This window comes from Octodon degus, unplaced genomic scaffold, assembly GCF_000260255.1.
Source record: "Octodon degus isolate 3935 unplaced genomic scaffold, OctDeg1.0 scaffold00061, whole genome shotgun sequence".
NCBI lineage: Eukaryota > Metazoa > Chordata > Mammalia > Rodentia > Octodontidae > Octodon > Octodon degus.
In genome coordinates, this window is record NW_004524637.1 from 1,447,423 (window position 1) to 1,466,354 (window position 18,932).

Here is an 18,932-nt window from a genome sequence, read left to right on the forward strand (position 1 = left end):
GTTAAAATTTTTTGTGCTTCTTCTAGTTCCTAAAGTCATAAGGTATTCATAGTAGATGTTCAGTGGTCTATATATAACTCTCCCTACATTACAGATGTTGATTGAGATATTTTAAAGTTTTTCTTGCCTATCTTGGTATTACAAATGACACAGACCAAAACAAAACAAGAGGAGAGGGAATGGGACTGGAAAGTGAAATGGCCACTTAACTCTCAACTTGAGTGGAATTTATTCAAGCCCACCAGAATCAAATCTTACCAAATCAGACTGCAGAGAAATCCAGATTAGGTGAGATTTGTGCAGTGCCCAAATCTTTACTCCAGCCCCACCCAGGGAAAAACCAGTGCTGACTATTCTCTGCTTCCAAAAAGGATTTCTTTTATATTAACAGACTTTAATTATTTAGAGCACTTTAGACTTGCAGAAAAATGGAGTAGACAGTACAGATTGTTCTGATAGACTCTCTTCCCTACCCTGTGTGTTATAATTAAGCCAGTATTGAGGAACCATGGTTCACTCAAGTCCTGGTTCACATTAGGCTTCTCTCTTGGTGTTGTGCATTCGATGGGTTTTGACAAACTCATAATTTCACATATCGTCCACCATCACAGAGCCACACAGAACACTGTGGCTGGCCGAAAAGCACTCTCTGTTCCCCATCCTCTCCCCACCCTTCCTCCTTCCTTCCTAGTCCCAGAGCACCACTGAGCTTTTACTGTCTCCACAGATTTACCTGCTCCTGAATGTCAGAGAATAGAATATCTTTTCAGATTGCTTCTTTGACTTGGCAATATGCATTTAAATTTTCATGACTTGATAGCTCATTTCTTTTTATTGCTGAGTAATATTTGATTGTACAAGTATACAACAGTTCACCTGCTGATGGACATCTTGACTGCCTTTAAGTTTTGCTAGCTATGCACAACCGTTTGTGTGTCGCTTTTAGAGCTTTTCAGTTCATTGTGGTAAATACTGTACCAAAGACCATCACTTCCACTGGATCACATGGTAAGACTATACTTAGCTTGATAAGAAGATGCCAAACTACCACATGGTTTTGCTTGGTCTTATTGTCATGCTCATTTTGCCTTCTGTTTTGGAATCACAATGCTGGCAGATTCATCCATTCCACACCGCTCTTGTACCCTTGGCAAAAGCAAAGCAGGGCCAGAGGAGGAGCAGGGAAGAGAAAGCAGGAGCTGCCTGGGAGCACTGGGGCTGCTTGGGATTTGCAGCCAGCTTGTGAAGGGCAAAGCCTTCGTGTTTGTCTCCCTTGTCTCTGGTCTCAGCCAAGCACAGCAACTGCCTGTGCTGCTAGGGAGCCCTCAGAGTTGTTATGGCTTCAGATATGTGGAGGCTCTGTCCGGTGAGCGCCACTCCTCTAGGGCCCATTCTGAGGGATGTGGAAATTGTCCTATTCTGTGAACACGGTGGGCCTGCAGGCAAGAAGGGGCTCCCCTAAATCTTGGCTAACAAGGATTTACCACACTGATGCAAACCCAGGTCGGTCAGACATCATTGCAGAAGGAGCCAGCTGGGCCAAAAATCTGAAATTCAACCAAAGTAGCAATGCCTGAAAGTTCTTTCCCTAAACAGACTGGACTATACCCCAAGTTTGTGTCACTTTGTGGCAGGGAACAGAGCTGCATGCTCATATATGAGACTACAGGATTCAGAATCTTAGAAATGTCACTGCCTCCCTTCTCCAACATCAGCAGGGACACCATCAATGGGAGTAAGACTGAACACCGTTCAGACAGAGCACAATTTATCATCTTAATCACCCCCAGACTAGACAAGCTCCTTCCAACACAAACTTCCCACACATCCTCTATCCTTTTTATATCACTCCTCCAAATCCATAAGGCTCCCTCCATGGAGACACTGGGAAATCTCCTCAGCCAACAGGATGTAGCTTCCAGCTGAGTACAAAAGTACTATATGGTTTAGCATCTTGGAAAGACTTTCCCCAGGGAACGGGTGACATCGCACACTTAAGATGCCAACCAGAAAATAATTCCCAAGAGGCTGATGGTAGTCCTGGAAAGCTGACCACAGAGGGGGTGTCTTCAGCTGGCTCTGCAAAAGCTGCTGCCTGCAAATTCAGAGACAAAACTAGGTCTGTGCATCTTAGTTCTGGTCTCTCATGCAAGAGAATTACCCCAAGTTCTCCTGCTAAGATGATGATAAACTAAAAAGTCAGTTTTGTTTTATCAGTCAACAAGTGACAGAGGCCTATCCTTTATGATAGCTATAATTAGAATTGGCTCCCCCCTTTCTATACACGGAGAAATTCCTGGGTATTTTAAAACAGGCCTTGACATCATTTGTAAGCCACAACAGGCCCTTTTAGTGGCACGTCACTGTCTGTCTGCTGGTCTCAGACAGAAAGAATTTTCACAGTCAGCCAGGTAGGCAGCAGGCAGTGGATAACCATTCCGTGTCTTCTCCCCCTGCCTATTTTTTTGGCCAGGAGCTAGTATTGAAGCACAGAGCAGCCTTCAGAACTACAGTACTCTGGATTCTATTACAAAGAAAATAATGAATAATGCATCAGCGCCTCTGCTTTTATTAATCTCAGTTAGTGAGAGACAAAAGAGTAGTTGCTGCATCCAGCTGTCTTCTGGCTCAGGAGGCCAGGAACATGGAGCAGAGGGACATCTGTGTCTCAAGAGCCCTGTGCTTTGCACTGTCCTTGACCCTGTGTCCTGCTCGGGCCCTGGAACATAGGAGCACAGGGCCTCAAAGCTCCGGATGGCTCGATAGCCAGAGACCATTTCTTAGATCAGAACCCACTGTGGAACTTGCCCAGTGTATGCATGCCTGCATTATCATACCCTCTCTACTGTGCTGGTTCTATCCCTGACAAAATAAGCAGTCTTTTCCAAAATTGAAAGATAATGATAAACATCCACCTAATGAATTAAAATTTTATATCCTGTTAGCAAGTTCCCATTGCACTCAAGCACACTGACCACAAAACACAGTGGGTCCTCTGTATCTTCAGGTTCCACACCCTCAGTCGACCAACCAGCAACCAAGGACCACGCACGCACAGACGCTTCTGTCATTTCCCCTTGAGCACTACAGTTTAGCAACTACTCGCATAGCACTGATGTTGCATTGGGCATCACAGGTTATCTGGACATAATTTAAGGTATGCATTAAGGAGGATGTAGGCAGGCTCTACAGCAGGTGCTGTATCACTCTACAGAACAGCCACAGCATGTACGGGGTATCTGGGAGCCAATCTCCTACAATGTGCGATGGCACTAGTTCAAATTATCAAGACTCCACCAAGTGCACATACTGTATGATGGTGACCGCTTTGGAACATGAGACACAACAATGATTTTGTTTTTGGGTAGAATAAGTGCTATTATGAGATAAGTGTGATTTTCAATAAATAATATGTGTAGGTTGGGACATCAGACACCAAAATTGCCATGCAAAATGCTTTCACTATGTAAACACACATATAGGATGCCACTATAGTTTAATGTAAGTTCAAAGTGTAGAAAAACTAATTACTCTTAGTAAGCTTGGACCTAGAAGTTTTGCTAAAATAGGATGCTTGTGATAACCAGGAATATTACCTAGTGGGGCCTTTTGGATGCACTGCCATCTTCTGCCTCAGGCCTATTTTCCAAGTTTCATCTTGCAACTATCTATGGGGCATCTAAATAGTTGTATACAATAGTGGATGCAATTATTTTCCACTGTACTATATCTTAGGTGTTTATGTTCTGATCATCAACTGAGCATCTGAATTTCTCTGCAGACCAAAATAAAGGCTTAGTTCTTTGAGGATTGTTTTATTTTTACAACCTTGGCAAAGCAAGTGTCATTGATTAAACATCTGAATTCCAGGAGATAGAAACTTGGCAGATTCTTGCTTCCCAAGATGTTGGATTGGTCCCAGGTAAAGTAGAAGCACCAAGTGTTGCTTTATTTTAATGTGCATTAATAGACATCCTATGGCTTATCTTTAGGTCTCTAAGAGAAAACAAACGTTGTTGGTAGGGTAAAAGCAGGAAGATAGTTGGGACAGAAAAGATACCATGAAGAGAAGCTGAGCAAGGGCTTTATTCACTTTTATCCCTTCAGGTAAGCAACATTTGTCAACATCAGTACTGGTAATTATTGTCTCAGAGCATCCCCAAACTCACTATTCATTTGTTTCATTAGAATTAGTTAAAAATAATGGATCAAGGTTCTATTTTAACCAAAGACTACTTTGGATGCTTCTTTGTTTTAACATTAGTATGAGTAGAAGGACCCAAAGAGATACCACCCTTATATAGATTGGGTTCCACTTGGTTTTGATTAATTCATTAACCTAAGACGTCTCTAGGGAAGGAGAGGGGTTACGGGAAACACCTTGAATTCTTTTGTTTGAACATTTCAGCATTGCTATTCATAGAAACTGCTGAGCCTTTAATTCCCCCTATCTTTTCTTGCCAGCAAAGTAAAATATGTTTTTAAGTGTTTGAAAACAAGGGAGAGTAAATGTGTTTTAAATGTATTTCACACACACACACACACACACACACACACACACACACACACTCCTGTTATTGTTCCCAGCCATCTCTTGTATCCAGAAGCTGAGAACTTCAACTTGCCCTCTGACCTCTTAAATTATCAGAGGTGAAACTCCCTTTTCAGGAAGATATATAGCCTGGGGAGTTTCCGCCAGCTCTTTGTGTTGTCCTGCCCCATCTTTGGTAAAATCTTTAGAGTGTCAGGTTTATGGGATGCTGACATCTTCACAGTACAAATCTAGCCCATGTTATTTTTTTTTCCAAAAAGGCATTTTCAGACATTTCATAATAAAAGTATGGTAGGTGCGACCCATAGTTGATAAAGATGCCATCTTGCAGGAAATGTGAATCCCAGAGTGCACAAACCAGCTATCTTTTCCTCTGGGTCTGTCCATCATCACATACCCATGTGATTTCTATAAATGACCACTTTGCCAGAAACACAACCATGCAGAGCAAGCTCTGTTCCTCCAACTACCAAAGGACCAAATTATATTGCTTGCAGCGATCTTCAGGAATCCATAATTTTCAGCTTATGGTAAATCTTCAATAATTTGGATTTCCCCAGGGGAAGGCCAATATTAAATTAGAAGGTGGTTACATGGCATCTCACAGAAAGCCTGCATTATTATTGCACAAGTATATGTTTTGTTTGAAGAGGCATTAACCATATGTGCTTCAGTTCAGTTCCTAACAAATTTGCTTTGACAAAAAAGATAAGAACATGCACTGGTCACATGATATAGCTGGATTCTTTTAAATATGGAAAACCAGGTATGTTGATTACTTTTTTGCTTAACATTAGTCCTTGATCAAGTGACACGAATTTAAAAAATAATGGTATTGATGTCATAAAATGAAAAACTTGTCAGAAAGCAAGTATGCATTGATACTACTGTTTTTTGTTTTCTAGTACCTTTCATTTATGAAAAGTAAGATAATTTTTATTACTAATGATGTTAAAAAAATTGAAACTTAAGAACCTTAACAGAGTAAAATTATATTTCAAAATAAATGGATCCTCAAAGAAAATTTTTTAAAACATTAGGATCCCATCTCCTCTCTGATCAAGAATAATTGGCCAATAGCAAATGATGACCAGTTTTCAGAGTGAAATCTAACTTGCATGTATAAGCTTGAATGAAACTAAGCTCACATTACCCACAGTGTAGGGGTAATAGGTACTGGACCATTCTAATAACAAAGGTAGCTGGTGTCAGGCAGGGACCTTGAAACCTCATTAACATGAATTGAACAGTTCTGCAGGGCATGTGTTCTAGAGGCAGACTTAGAAGCTGAAAATCAGAAAGAAATGCAAACAACACAGTGGCAAATCAGGGCCATGCCAGTGCACAATTCTAGGAACAGGTCAGAATCTTCAAAGTCTAAAGGCCCACTGTAAGAGATATCCAAACCAGTATGTCTTATCACCTAGAATGGAGGTATGAAACTCAGGTATGGAGAGAGGTTTCCTTCAAAGTTATAGATACATTTCCCAAGCCTAAGGTTCAGGAATCCATTGATCATACCCAAGTCTCCAACTTTCTGAACACCGAGCAAGTTTTGTGGCAATAGAAATCAAAAGAGCTATTTTGAAAGGACTCTTAAGTTATGCTGGAGTGAAGGGATTGACGAATATAAATTAATTTCCTGGGTGCAATCTTCCTATTTCCTCCCCTGCACTTCCACCAGACACAACTTCTTCCTCAAATCACCATTTCAGCATTTCCTGGTCATGAAACCATATCTATCCTTTAAAGAACTGTTCAAGTGGTCTCAGCTGAGCCCTGCCAAGGGGCAGCAGACAGTGAGACACACATGGGTGAGTGACAGTGTGCCTGTGCATGCCATGTTTAACTCAAAGGGCCTTCCAAGCTAACAGGGGCTTTTCACATTTACACCAAGGCTGCCAAGCACTGCTTTTCTTGACTATTCTGTAAGTTGCACCGAGGAGCCAACCCATGGCCAAGCAATCCAAAGGGTCACTTGCAAAGGCTGATAGTATGATGACCCCCTCTGCCTTCTCACTGTCTCCACAAGTAAGGAACTGGAAGGACTGGAGCCTATGGTAGTATTTCATTAAATACCAAACTCCAAAACAAACTCTTTAACCTCAGTCATGAGACTCAAAAGGCAGCAGAGCAACTCAGAAAGGTGACTTGGGGACACAGTCTCAAACTCTACTCTGATTCCTTGCACTTTGTCATGGTGAAATATCAACAAGGACAGGCAGCATTTCAAAGCCTTGGCTTTCTCATCTAAGAAAAGGGGAGGCTGCTTTATGCTTGGGGATGGCTTGTAAGTGTTCATGAGATACCAGGTAAGCTCCAAGTGCATGGCAGGCTGCCCTGGAAAAGGCTGTACCTCCTCTACCGGCCTAGTCTCCAATAGCCAGGGAGTTGCACCCACACTGCCACGAGTCCCAGAGTATTCCCTGGGCTTATCCATGGGCTTTTCTCCCTTTGAGGGCCAACTCATTTTGGTCATTCATTGAAATATTTGCACTTCCCCTCCGCATCAAGTTCACCTGAGACTCTCTGGATCCAAACTTAGGAAGAAAAGCAGTCTCCTAGGTCAGACAAGCACAAACTGAATGGAAACCTGAAAATACCTCAGCTCCCTATGCCTTGATAATTTCAGGGTAAGGGGACACCTTAGCAGGAGCTTCTTAGTCTACCTCTGGCTTCAGCTCAGCTGGCACACACCAGCAGGCTGCAGCCCACTGGGCCATCTAGGGAAAATAGAAAATGCAATGGAGGAAAAAAGCATAACCCAAAAGTAGTTTATTCACAGCTCAAAAATGAATCCACAAGCCAAATGAAACAGCATTCCTAAGCTCCCAGGACACATATTTCCTATAAAATTCCTTTGAGTATCAGTGAATTAAATTACACAGGAGAACAAAAGATGCTGGACACTGGAATCCAGCAGTCCTACCCGAGGGCACTGGAGTCTGGTCCCCAATGGGGCTGCCAGGCAAACCCTGCATCCTTCCAGGAAACAGGGCCCTGGCAAACATGGCTTTGGGGAATGGTGTTGTAATGCTGTAATATCAACCAAGCCACATGACTTTATCCTCCCAGAGTATTCCACTCCTCTGGGTACCCAGAGCATGAATAGAGTTAGAGAAGGATTTTCTGGCAACTTCAAGGACAAGGACAAAAGACCTTGGCTGGTCTTATCATTGCATGTGGTAAAAGAAAAAAAATAGAACAAGAGAAGAGGAGAAGAGTAGGAAAAGAGAGTGCAAGAGAGAGAGAGAGAGAGAGAGAGAGAGAGAGAGAGAGAGAGAGAGAGAGACTTTGTAGATGTTTCGTTGTATGTGTTAGATAGGCTAGATAGGTTTCACTCATTTTTCAGGGTAAGAAAAATGTAGGTTCCTATGATCCATTCTGATGGAACCCCTGGGAAATTTTCTGAAAGTACTTAGCACTTGCTGCTTCTTCATTGACTGGGCAAGTCCACTGTGGGGCACAGCAGGTCTCCACCGCCCCCAGAGACACGTGAAGAGGAGATAACAGCAGCACACAGATGCCAGCACCAGATGCGTGGCTGCGGGAAACCTGCATCATCTACCTATGTCTGAGCGTTCACATTCGTGAAGTCCGACTCAGAATACTACTTCAGGACACAGTTGTTGACAGAGGGCGTGGGCAGGCTTAGCCTCCACAATAAGCAATCTACAAGTTGGTCTGCATTTAGGGGGATTTTTATTTCCAAGAACAACCTTACTCTATAATCCTCTTTGCTGTCATTACCCGCACCCCACCCACTCTGCCTCCACCACATTCTGCATATAGTAAACTTCATTTTTTGACTCATGATAGAAGCTGTGAGCCACGTAGCAAAATGTGAAACAGTCAAAAAGCCATGTGCCTGCCATCCAAAAGAAGCAGCAGTAATTTTTGTATGCATGCCTCTAATATTATTTTAATTTGCATATTTTTACTGTTAAGCTTATGCTTTTTATACAGCTTTATTTCCTTTATGTGAGCATATTGTTATGACAATGAAATCTGCGGTTTGTGTGTAGTGTATGTGATTCTTAAAATAATGGAATAATGCAATCTCATTAATAAGCTCCTTATTTTATGATGAGGAAAGGCCAGCAATTGCCCAGATCAGTCATGATCACAAGAAAATACTACATGAGCTCCCAAGAAAGGGGCAGGTATGAAACTGGGCTTGTGGAAATCTTTCTTCATGGAGCATTAGGGCCGATGTATACAGAACTAAGTTAATGCAATAAGCAAAGATTCCTCCAACTCTTGAAAGTGCATGGATCTGAATTCATGAGTCCCTCAGATACAGCCATGGTTCTCCTAAAAAAGGAACATTCCTGAAAAGCCATATAGCACCCTAGAAAGCTGGAATGAATACAGGAGAAGGAAATATACAATACGCCTGCTACCTTCTTATTTTTTCTAATTATTATTATGATTATTATTATTTTTTTTTTGTGGAGCTGGGAATTGAACTCAGGCCCTTGTGCTTACCAGGCAAGCACTTATTCAACTGAGGTATCTCCCTGGCCCTTTTTAAAATTATTTATCTATTAATTCATTTATTTGTTTGATACAGGGTCTCACTACACAGTTCAGATTCATAGTGATCCTCCTGTATCAGCCTCCCCAGTGCTGGGATTACGGGTGTGCACCACTATGCTCAGTTTTGGGGCAGGCACAGTGCTCTCAGGGTTCTGGGAATGGCAAGGCTTGTGGTACCAGGGACCAAACCTGGATCCTTGAGCTTGCCGAGCAGGTACTTAGACTGCCAAGCTATCTCCCCAGCGCACAACTGCTGCCTTCTCTTCATAGCAGATGCTACTCTATTCTGTGCTTTACCTAAAGTATAATTTTAAGGAAAGAAAAAAAAATACCTAAAGTATAATTTTAAGGAAAAAATATTATAAATATCCAGTGGGAGAAATAGCTGAAAGTTGGAAAGTAATAGTCACTCATAACCAAATTATTAATTAAAAGGTAATGAGTGGGACTGGCCAGATAGCTCAGCTGATTAAAGTGCCTGTTTAGGCAGATGCAGGAGCCAGGGATTCAGTCCTCAGCCGGCCATGCCGGCTCCGCCCCCTGGGAAACACTAGGACTGTGACTGAGACTGGGTGTGGTGTTGCACGCCTGTAATCCCAGCACTTGGAAGGCTGAAAAACAGGAGGATCACAAGTCCAGTCTGTGTAGTGAGATCCTGTAGACACTGTACTAAATGCATCATTATTGTCATCATCAATCATCACCATCATAATGGTAAACAGTGGAAAACTTGATGTACTTCCCAATGTATTTTATGCATAAATTTTAATAAAATGTCAAATCTTTTATAATTTTATAACCTGGATTTTTATTTTGCTATATCATCAGCATTTTCCCATGTGGATAGAAAGTTCTTGCAAACTATAATGAATGCAAAATAGTCCATCATGTACATGTACCAGAATTCATGTTGGCATGTTTATGACCAATGGGCTGCTTCCCAAATCATACATATGTTAGTAATGAATCACTGTGCTGAAAATGTAGTCTGAGCTCCTTGTCACTCTCAAGGGCTAGCTAGTGAGTAGGGGGTTCTGGGTAAGGCCGCACACTGTTTAGAGTTCTTGCTAGACAACATCAGGCAACATCAGAAAGCCCATTCTAATTAGCCCCTCCCTTGGCCATGACTGAGCAAGCCTGTGCCAACACACCCTTGTTAGTACTGCTGCTACTTTGTCGGGGCTGGCCTGCACCCATCTGGTATACAAAATGCCAGATTATGGTTTTAATTTGCATTTCTTCCATTTAATTTCTTGATTTTGATTTAAAAGTTGTGGGTAACATTTTTTACCACTTTTGTTCATTGTCGCTTGGGCCTTTCCTGCCATTTGCTCTCACATCCTGTACCAATACTGCTTTGGGGATTTTCATGCCTTTCTGAGGAACTGGTATACATCCTTTGAGTAAGGATGGCTGCTAACCAATAGCATGATCGTTACATTTGTGCAAATAACCTCATTTGTTGAACAACACTGTTCATAGGTATTTGTGACATTCAGATGTCTTTTATTTTTATCTGTCTAAATTTAGCATTATTCTATCGACTGATGCTTTCAAGTATTTCCTAATCTATTAGCCAGATATGTGTTTCTTTTATCTTCTACCATTTTGAAATGGGTTCATAGAGTATTTTGAGAAATGCAGAGTTTGAGTACATCAAAAGCCTGATTTTGACTTGCTAGTTTTTGATTAGCCAAGGAAGCCACATGAGCAGAGTGAGGTGACTGCTGATTGAATTTCAGGAGCAAGAACTGTCCCTGATTGGTGGCTATCAGAGGAGTGTGGCCTCAGCCAGTGCTGTCCAAGACTAGCTGGGGGGGGGAGCTGGTCCCAGCAACTATGTCACTTTTTGATCTAATAAACTTGAAATATAAAAAAATTTTCTCAATATTTTATCCATCTTTTCACATCTGTTTTCTCATTGTGTCTCTTTTCTCTCATTTATATTTTTTCATTTCAATTTATATTGATTTATATGCTTTCTATTCCACATCTATCCATTTATCTTTTTTCCATCAATTAATCTAATTATCTATCTACCTACCTACTTACATATATCTGTCATATTTCATTTGTATCCATCACTTAAAGGTCTGCAGATCAATTTTCTATGTTCATCTCTATATATCTTATCTGTTTATATTTCCCCAATAGTCCAAAAAGAAGTATTTAGCACTTTACATATAAATTGATATTTGTATAGTGTTGTTTCTAAATATTTTTATATCTGACTTGAGTTTTAATCCGCCACTTGCTATTTTGAGCCTCCCTGCAAAATTTATCCATATTCTGCCTTTTTCTTTTCAAATTCATCTGATGCTTGACCCCATGTTCCTTTTCCTCTCAGTCTTTTGGTTCTTGTTTTGTTGTTGTTGTTGTTGTTGTTGTTTGTTTGTTTGTTTGTTTGTTTTGTGGAACCAGGGATTGAACTCAGGCCCTTGTTCTTGCCAGGCAAGCCCTTATCCTACTGAGCCATCTCCCTGACCCCTAAACAAGTTTTTTTTTTAATTTATTTATTTTTTTGGTGGAACTGGGGATTGAACTCAGGCCCTTAAGCTTGCCAGGCAAGCATTTATTCTACTGAGCCATCTCCCTGGCCCCTGGTTCTTGTTCTATGTTCTATTTTGTTATATAAAATTCATACTGTCTTACGTTACACTGCAAACATGAAATATATAATTTCCAAAGTTATCTTCGTTTTCTGGTGATATTTTATTTTGATATATTTTACCTTTGTGTTATATGTTGGGTTGTGTATCCTCAAATGTTATATACTGAAGTCCTAACAACCCTATTCTTCACAATGTGGAAATAGATCTTCAGATATTAGTTAAGATGATATCATACTTAAGACTAGTGTCCTTCTAAAAAAGGTAAATCTAGATGCAAACACACAAACACAGGGAACTATCTGCAATGATTGCTGCCACAAACCAGGGAATTTCTCAAAGCTGAGACAAAGGTCTAGAACTATTCCCTAGTGCCTTTAGAAGGATCATGGGCCAGCTGATGCCTTGACCTCAGAATTCCACCCTCTAGAAGTCTTAGATAAACTTCCAGAAAGTATCCACCTCTGAGGCAATAAATAATGTTTCTGTTATTTAAGCCACTATATTCATGGTAGTTTGTCAAGGCAGTTCCAGAAAACAAATACATTCCTTATCTGGTTGTATGGTTCATAGTTTCTTTATCCACCTGGTACCATACTGCAGTTACACTCATTGTTGACCATCATTGCTCTGCTCACAAAAATGGTGCCTGTGCCAGTGGATCAGCTGGGGTTGGGTGTTACTGTCCTCCTGAGTGTTACAAACCCCCAACAGATGAAGGGGAAGCTGTTATCCATGTCCTGCACTACACAGACCCATGTTCATTCATCACTTTATCTCTTCTGAGTCTGCTTGATGAAGAATGTTCATTACCTACTCTGGTTGCAATCATCTGAAAATATGACTCCCTAGACATTTGCGTTCTTTCTAATATAATGCAGGAACATTATAACCTTCTGAAGGGGCAGCTCCTAAGATGTTTTCCATCCTGACTGTTTCTTTCTCCGACCACGCCCTTCACTATACAACTCACGCTAACTTTCTGCTCAGCCCCAGCCTGTGACATTCCCAGAATACTTAAAATTTAGAGATGCTCAGAGAGGTGAGGCTCTTTGTGGATGCCAGAGGTGCTCAGAATGTCTCTAAAGCAGCTGTTGGTTAGTCTGAGATGGTGTCTTCATCTCTATCCCATGAAGGTTTTAAGTATCAGCAGTTAGCATGGGAAGAGCCACTCATCTGGTGTGTCATTGTTCTCCTGCATGTGGATATTCCTCTTCAGGTCCCAGACTTTCCTACAGGCAACTACACTTTCACCTTATTGTATTTTTTTGCATTTCATTGTGTGTCTTCACAAATACTTGAGTGTGTCAGGTGGAAGACACATAAAGCAGTGGATCAAGAAAATGGAAATGCCATTCACGAAAGCTGTAGAGTGGTCACCATGTAGTTGGACTGTGTGGCGTACATTCATTCCCCTTGATTTATTCTGGCTTCTCTACAAGCTTTCTGAAAGGAACAGCTAATGCCTTTTTTCTTTTTAATTCTTATTTTTTTCTTTTTAATTTCTTATAGCTTTTTATGGTTGCTTTGCTTTGCTTTTTAAACAATTTTTCAGGTTTGGTAACCTGAACAACTACTTTGAAGATAACAACATGTGATACAGCAACCATTGTTGAATTCATTTAATGGAATTTTCTATCTTTTTTAAGTCTTTTCTTTTTTACTATTTTGTATTCTCTAAAAAATAAGAAAAATTTAAAAAGTTTAGAAAAGAAGAGCCATATAGAAAAATCTCTGGCCTCACTGTAGAGTAGGTCCTTAGAACAGGTTTTTAGATCTGCAACCACTAAAACAAAGACATAATCACTTTGAGATTCTTAAAAATAAAGCTGCACTGTTTTTGCGGCATCCTTAGCAGTGAGAGCTCAGGTCCACAGTTTGTCAGGGTGCTCAGTCCATTTCCTTTTTGCTAATACTATGAAACATTTTTTTTTCCTGATAACACTGTGGTGGAAAAACAAAACAGAAGAATAGGATCTAGGGCAGAATCTGTAAGACGGAGAAGACTTTATTCCATTGCAGGAGGTGCAGGTCCTCTAGCTGCCTTGGAGAAGACAAAGTCACTAGCACAATATCAGGTTAGAGTGCAGGTAGCTCAGGAGGATACTCTGCAAAGAGAGCACAGAGCAGAGGCTGAAAGGGACAGCTTTATCTGTAAGGAAGAGCTTCTTAAGCAGGAGAAAGAGCATGTGCCGAGCTGAAGGCCAGTGTGTTGGCCAGCTGGAGATAAAGAAGGCCAGAGATAAAGGCAGCCCAGAAGGCCCCTGAGCTGCCCAAATGGTAGCAACTTGGGGGAAGTTCAGATTTTCATTACAATTACCACCTTTGAGGAATGTTAAACAGAGAGACATGATTTAGAGTAAGGGAGATTACATTTACAAAAATAAATGTACAAGGAGTGATGTTTGTTTTATTTTTGATGATTTGTTTTGTTTTTGTTTTATGTATTTAGGACAGGGTTTACAGAGTCTCACTACACAGATTGAACTCATGGTGATCCTCCTGCCTCCCAAGAGGTGGGACTATAGGTGTGTGCCACCACATCCAGTCTCAATTGGAGTCTTAGCATGCCCAGGGGCAGGGCCAGCACGGCACTCTGGGGATCAAACTCTGGTCCCTGCGTCTGTCTAAGCAGGTGCTTTAATCTACTGAGCTATCTAGCCAGCTGTGAATGTTTAAATTTTAAAAATGTGTTACAGAAAAAGACATTGCTATCAATCCCTCCTTGAAATACTATACTTTTCTCTTCAAACACAGTTATCCCATCTGTTGATGTCTAGACATGCCCACAAAGATTCAAGCAGTCAGGGGGTCAGGCTTTTCAGAGGTGGCTGAATCTAGAGTCTGTGATTAATTCATGTTCCAGTGCTGGGATCAAGGGTGTGGGCACTACACCGCCGGAAGGCAAGTAGCCTGCACACAACAGAAGGGGCAGAGAGAAGCTCATCCTTTCTTCCCCTGGTTGCTTTTTCTGTTTCTGCTAACCATGAGCTGCTCTCCTCTGTAAGCCTTGGAGCCCATGAAGTAGCCAACTATGGACTAAGAACTCTAAGAACTGTGAGCTAAATAAACTTTTCCTCCTTTAATTTTGGGTGTTGGGTGTTTTGTGTCAGCAACAAAAATAGCAACTAAAACACTTCATTCTTACCACTGTCTGAAGAAGTTCTAGAAGTCCTCTTGCATCAGTGTTCATGAGGCATGATCAAAAATACAGTGAATTCTGCTGCCATGTACCATCCAATGGAGGTCAGGCTGAGAAAAACATTATGCTGTTTCCTCACCCACATTATTCACAGGATTTGTCACAGTGAAAACTGTGGCTCTGCCCTAAACTCAAAATGACTATGAAAGAGAAGAACTTTGAATTAACCCAGGACAGTGAGGCAACCATGACTGCACAATGAAAACCATTCTTGAGATTTCTAGAACTACTCCAGAAAGTAGTGAGAGCGATGGAACCTAGGAAGAATATTTAGAGAGGAATTAATGACAATATCTCTTTTCCTACAGTTATTATTGAATATAAACATTAACCACATTTTTCAGTTGCACTTTGTATTTGCAAAGGAGACACCACTCTGCGACGGGCAACAGTGGAGGCAGACCTGCTTGGCAGTTCTCCTGTGGTCCCAGAAAGAGGGCGAAGATGCAGGCTGCCCAGTGATGACCATGAAAAGGTGTGAGGCTCAAAACACATTTTGAGAGTAGTTCATGGGAAATTGGGTTAAAAGAAAGAGAGAGTGAGGTGAGTGACCTCCTCCCCTGAGTGGATCTGACCTCTACCCATGGAGGTTCTGTTTCCTGACTGCAAAGGCTGAGCACATCAAGGATTCTAAATTTCAGTTGAAGCAGTGGACCCCACTGAGACCAGGCCTAAAGTGCGTGTGTCAGAGTCATCTCTCTGCTCTGGAACTTCTGAAGAGGAAGTAGGCTCTCAGGGAGATTAGAGGAAATGACCATGCCCAGGCACCCGTAGAGCAGGCTAGATAAAATACAGGAAACTCCACTAAATTTGAATGTCACTTCAACCACGAATCATTTCATGGTAGCATAAGTATTTGAGACATATTTATGCCACATTTTTATTTTCATCCAAAATTAAAATTTCACTGGACACACTATATTTTTACAAGGTCTATCTGGTACCCTACCCAGGACAGCTCAACAATCCTACAGGAGGGGAGAGGTGGTTAAAGAGAATCAGATGGAGCATTTGGTACAAATGGAAGAAAACCAGATGTGATGTTTAATGCTTTGTGTCACATTGGCTGAGCTACAGTGCCCAGATATTTGTGTCAACCATTGTTCCTGATGCTTCTGAGAGTACTTTGGGATGAGACTAATATCTAAATCAGTAGATTTTCTGTAAAGCATATCACTCTCCTAGAATAGGGGTCTCATGTAATCAGTTGATGATCTTCACAGAAAAAGACTGACCTCTACCCAGAAGGAGGGACATCTGGAGCAGAAGGTCTTTCGACTTGAACTGTGGCATTGGCTGTGCTCTGGGTCTCCTGGCTGACAGCCCACCCTGAAAATTTGGGACCTGCCAGCCTCTACAGTTGTATGATCCAAGTTTATAAAATTCCTTTCCCTTTCAGCCATGGGGCTGCTTTTTGAAAAAAAAAAAATCATGCAGTCAAGTTTTTTTGCATAAAGTATAATTATATGAACTAAGACAGCCACAACATTGTTATGTGATATCATGCAACTGTCATGTGTGCAATCTGCTGTTGACTGAAATGTCATATGACACTTAAGTGCACGCACACATGCGCACACACATACACACACACACACACACACACACACACGTGTACCTGTGCATCGTATCAGTTCTGTTTTTTGGGGAAGCTGACTGATATACCAGGTGTGTCTGATGTCCCAGGATTACAGAGGAAAGTGTTTGAGAGTTTTAGGCCAGGGAGAACTGACTTGGCTGGTACAGTTCCCTGGTAACCTTGGCAAAGGTTGCGGAGTCTTCTCATTCCAACTGCACTTATTTGATTACTTATGAAAGGCCTTTTTTTTCCTATCTGTTAGCCATTTCTGAGATCTTCATAACCATAGCTTTGCAAACATGGAGAGGGATCTTTCTCTCCTGACACAAAACCCATTATCTGGTCTTAGAGGATGTGTTAGGTGGCAAATAACTATCATGCCAGGCAGAGGGGAGCAATATGATGAAAAGCAAGGTCAGCACAAAGGGCACTGGCTGGGGCTGCTATTGGGGAGTTTGGTCTGTGCAGAGGGGACTTCTGTGCAGAGGCCTAAATAAGGTAGAAGAATGACATCGGCAGTATCTGAGGAAAGAGCCCTACAAACATAGGCAGTAGCTATGCAAAGGCCACAGGGCAAGAACATGCAGTCTTGTTGCAGGGACAATGAACATAATGAAAAGAACTTGAGTTATGGTAAGTTCTTGTCCCAACCCTGCTATTAATCAACTGCTTCATGTGGAACCATTCTCTTCTCTTCTCTTAGTATCAATTTCTTGATCAGAACAGTGGAGGTAGGCAAGTAAGTCTTGTCATTAAAGGCAGGTGATGTAGTGTCCTTTTTTATTTCTCTGAAGTGTTTTATTGTCAGTAACTAAGTTTCACATCATTTCAGCTTATATCTTCCTCTCTTGATTGTATATGCTGCTTGATTGTATATCTATATACATACACAGAAATCTTCAGAGATTTAATCTCACCAAAGCATCTTTGCAGTAATGTAGACTGGTTCCTCCAAGAGGACTAGGAACTTACCATCTGCCTAATGGGCTGGAGTTTAACCTGTGCTTCTACACATCCTGTGAAGGGCAAGACCCAGTGGGATTGTGTTTTTCCCAGAGAAATGATGAGACTAGAAGCAAAAACTAGAACCAAATAATGTATGGCATTATATTAACAGTGAATGGGGGGGGGTCAACACGCAAAGCCAGGCCTCCCAGATAAAAAGTTGCTTTGGAAATTGGCTCTCCACAAATCTAAGGTGTAATAGCACATGCTTGGGACCCCACTTTCCTTCATCATCCAATGACTAAGAGTTTACAGAGGAAAAGTAAATGTTTGTATTCTTATGAATGATTGCTACTTTTAATAATATTTTTGCATTCATTGTTTTAGTGTTAATTTTACCAAAATACTGTGCATTCATTTCTTTTTTTTAATCGAGCCTAGAAAACTGACACCAAAGAATGCTTCCAACAAACAGTCTTTTTTGAAAACAAAGAAGTAATTCACTCATGTCAGGATGGATGTGCAAATTGTAAATAAATGAAAAAAGCCATTCCTACATGGAGCCAACAGTGTAGACACAACAGGAGACAAGAGCAGGTCCTACTTCCTCTGAGCTAAGACTGTGAACTCGCTTAAATTATCTTTCACTAAAACCTGGACATTATGGCTGGGGTAGAGGAGGAAATGACCTTTCCAGGTTTCCTCCAGTAGGTTGTCAGGCCTAAGGTCAAGACTGGAGGGCGGGAGGATTCTCAAGTCACCCTCCTCCTGAAACTGCTGGAAGGTGATTACAGGATTAAAATTTGCATGCAAAGCAACAGATATTCAAACCCTTCCCACCCCTTTCAATGTAACAGAGAAGATAAAAGCTGTTTCCTTTCAAAGCTTCAGGTTAAAGATGGAGGATTTAGCCAATATGTAATTGTATAGCGGGGCACTCAGCAAGAGCTGAGAGGAGAGAAGGCAATGATATCCAAGCATCAATCTGTGCCTAGGAAAAAAAAAATTAACCCCTGAAAACCAAAGAATGTCACTGCTTAAGCTGATTGTTTCTGAAAAACAGAGGTGATTATTTTGTGCTTCGTAGGGTTCATTGGTAGGTACAATCAAAGAGTAGCAGGGGTGCTACTGGCATCTAGTGGGTGGAAGGGTGCATCTACGGGGCAGCAAACTGTGTTGAATATTCCATAATGCACAGGATAGCCCCAAGGTGGAAGAATGTTCAAGGGCGCTGAGGCTGAGAGAGCTCATGGCCTCAAGGTTCGGTTCTTATGCATATCCTGTTACTTGTCTATCTACTATTCCTGCCATGCATCCATCTTCTACTGCTTTGTATCCTACTACAATATGGCATATACCCATCTCCTTGGCATGGTCCCCTGCCCACCGTGGTCCTTTCCAGAGCTCTCCTGCCTCACCCACCAAGGAGCCCCCACCTCATCAGGGAGCCTCTGCCTCACCCTCCAAGAGCATCTCTAGGGCTTCGTCTTGCTCAGCATTAGTGTT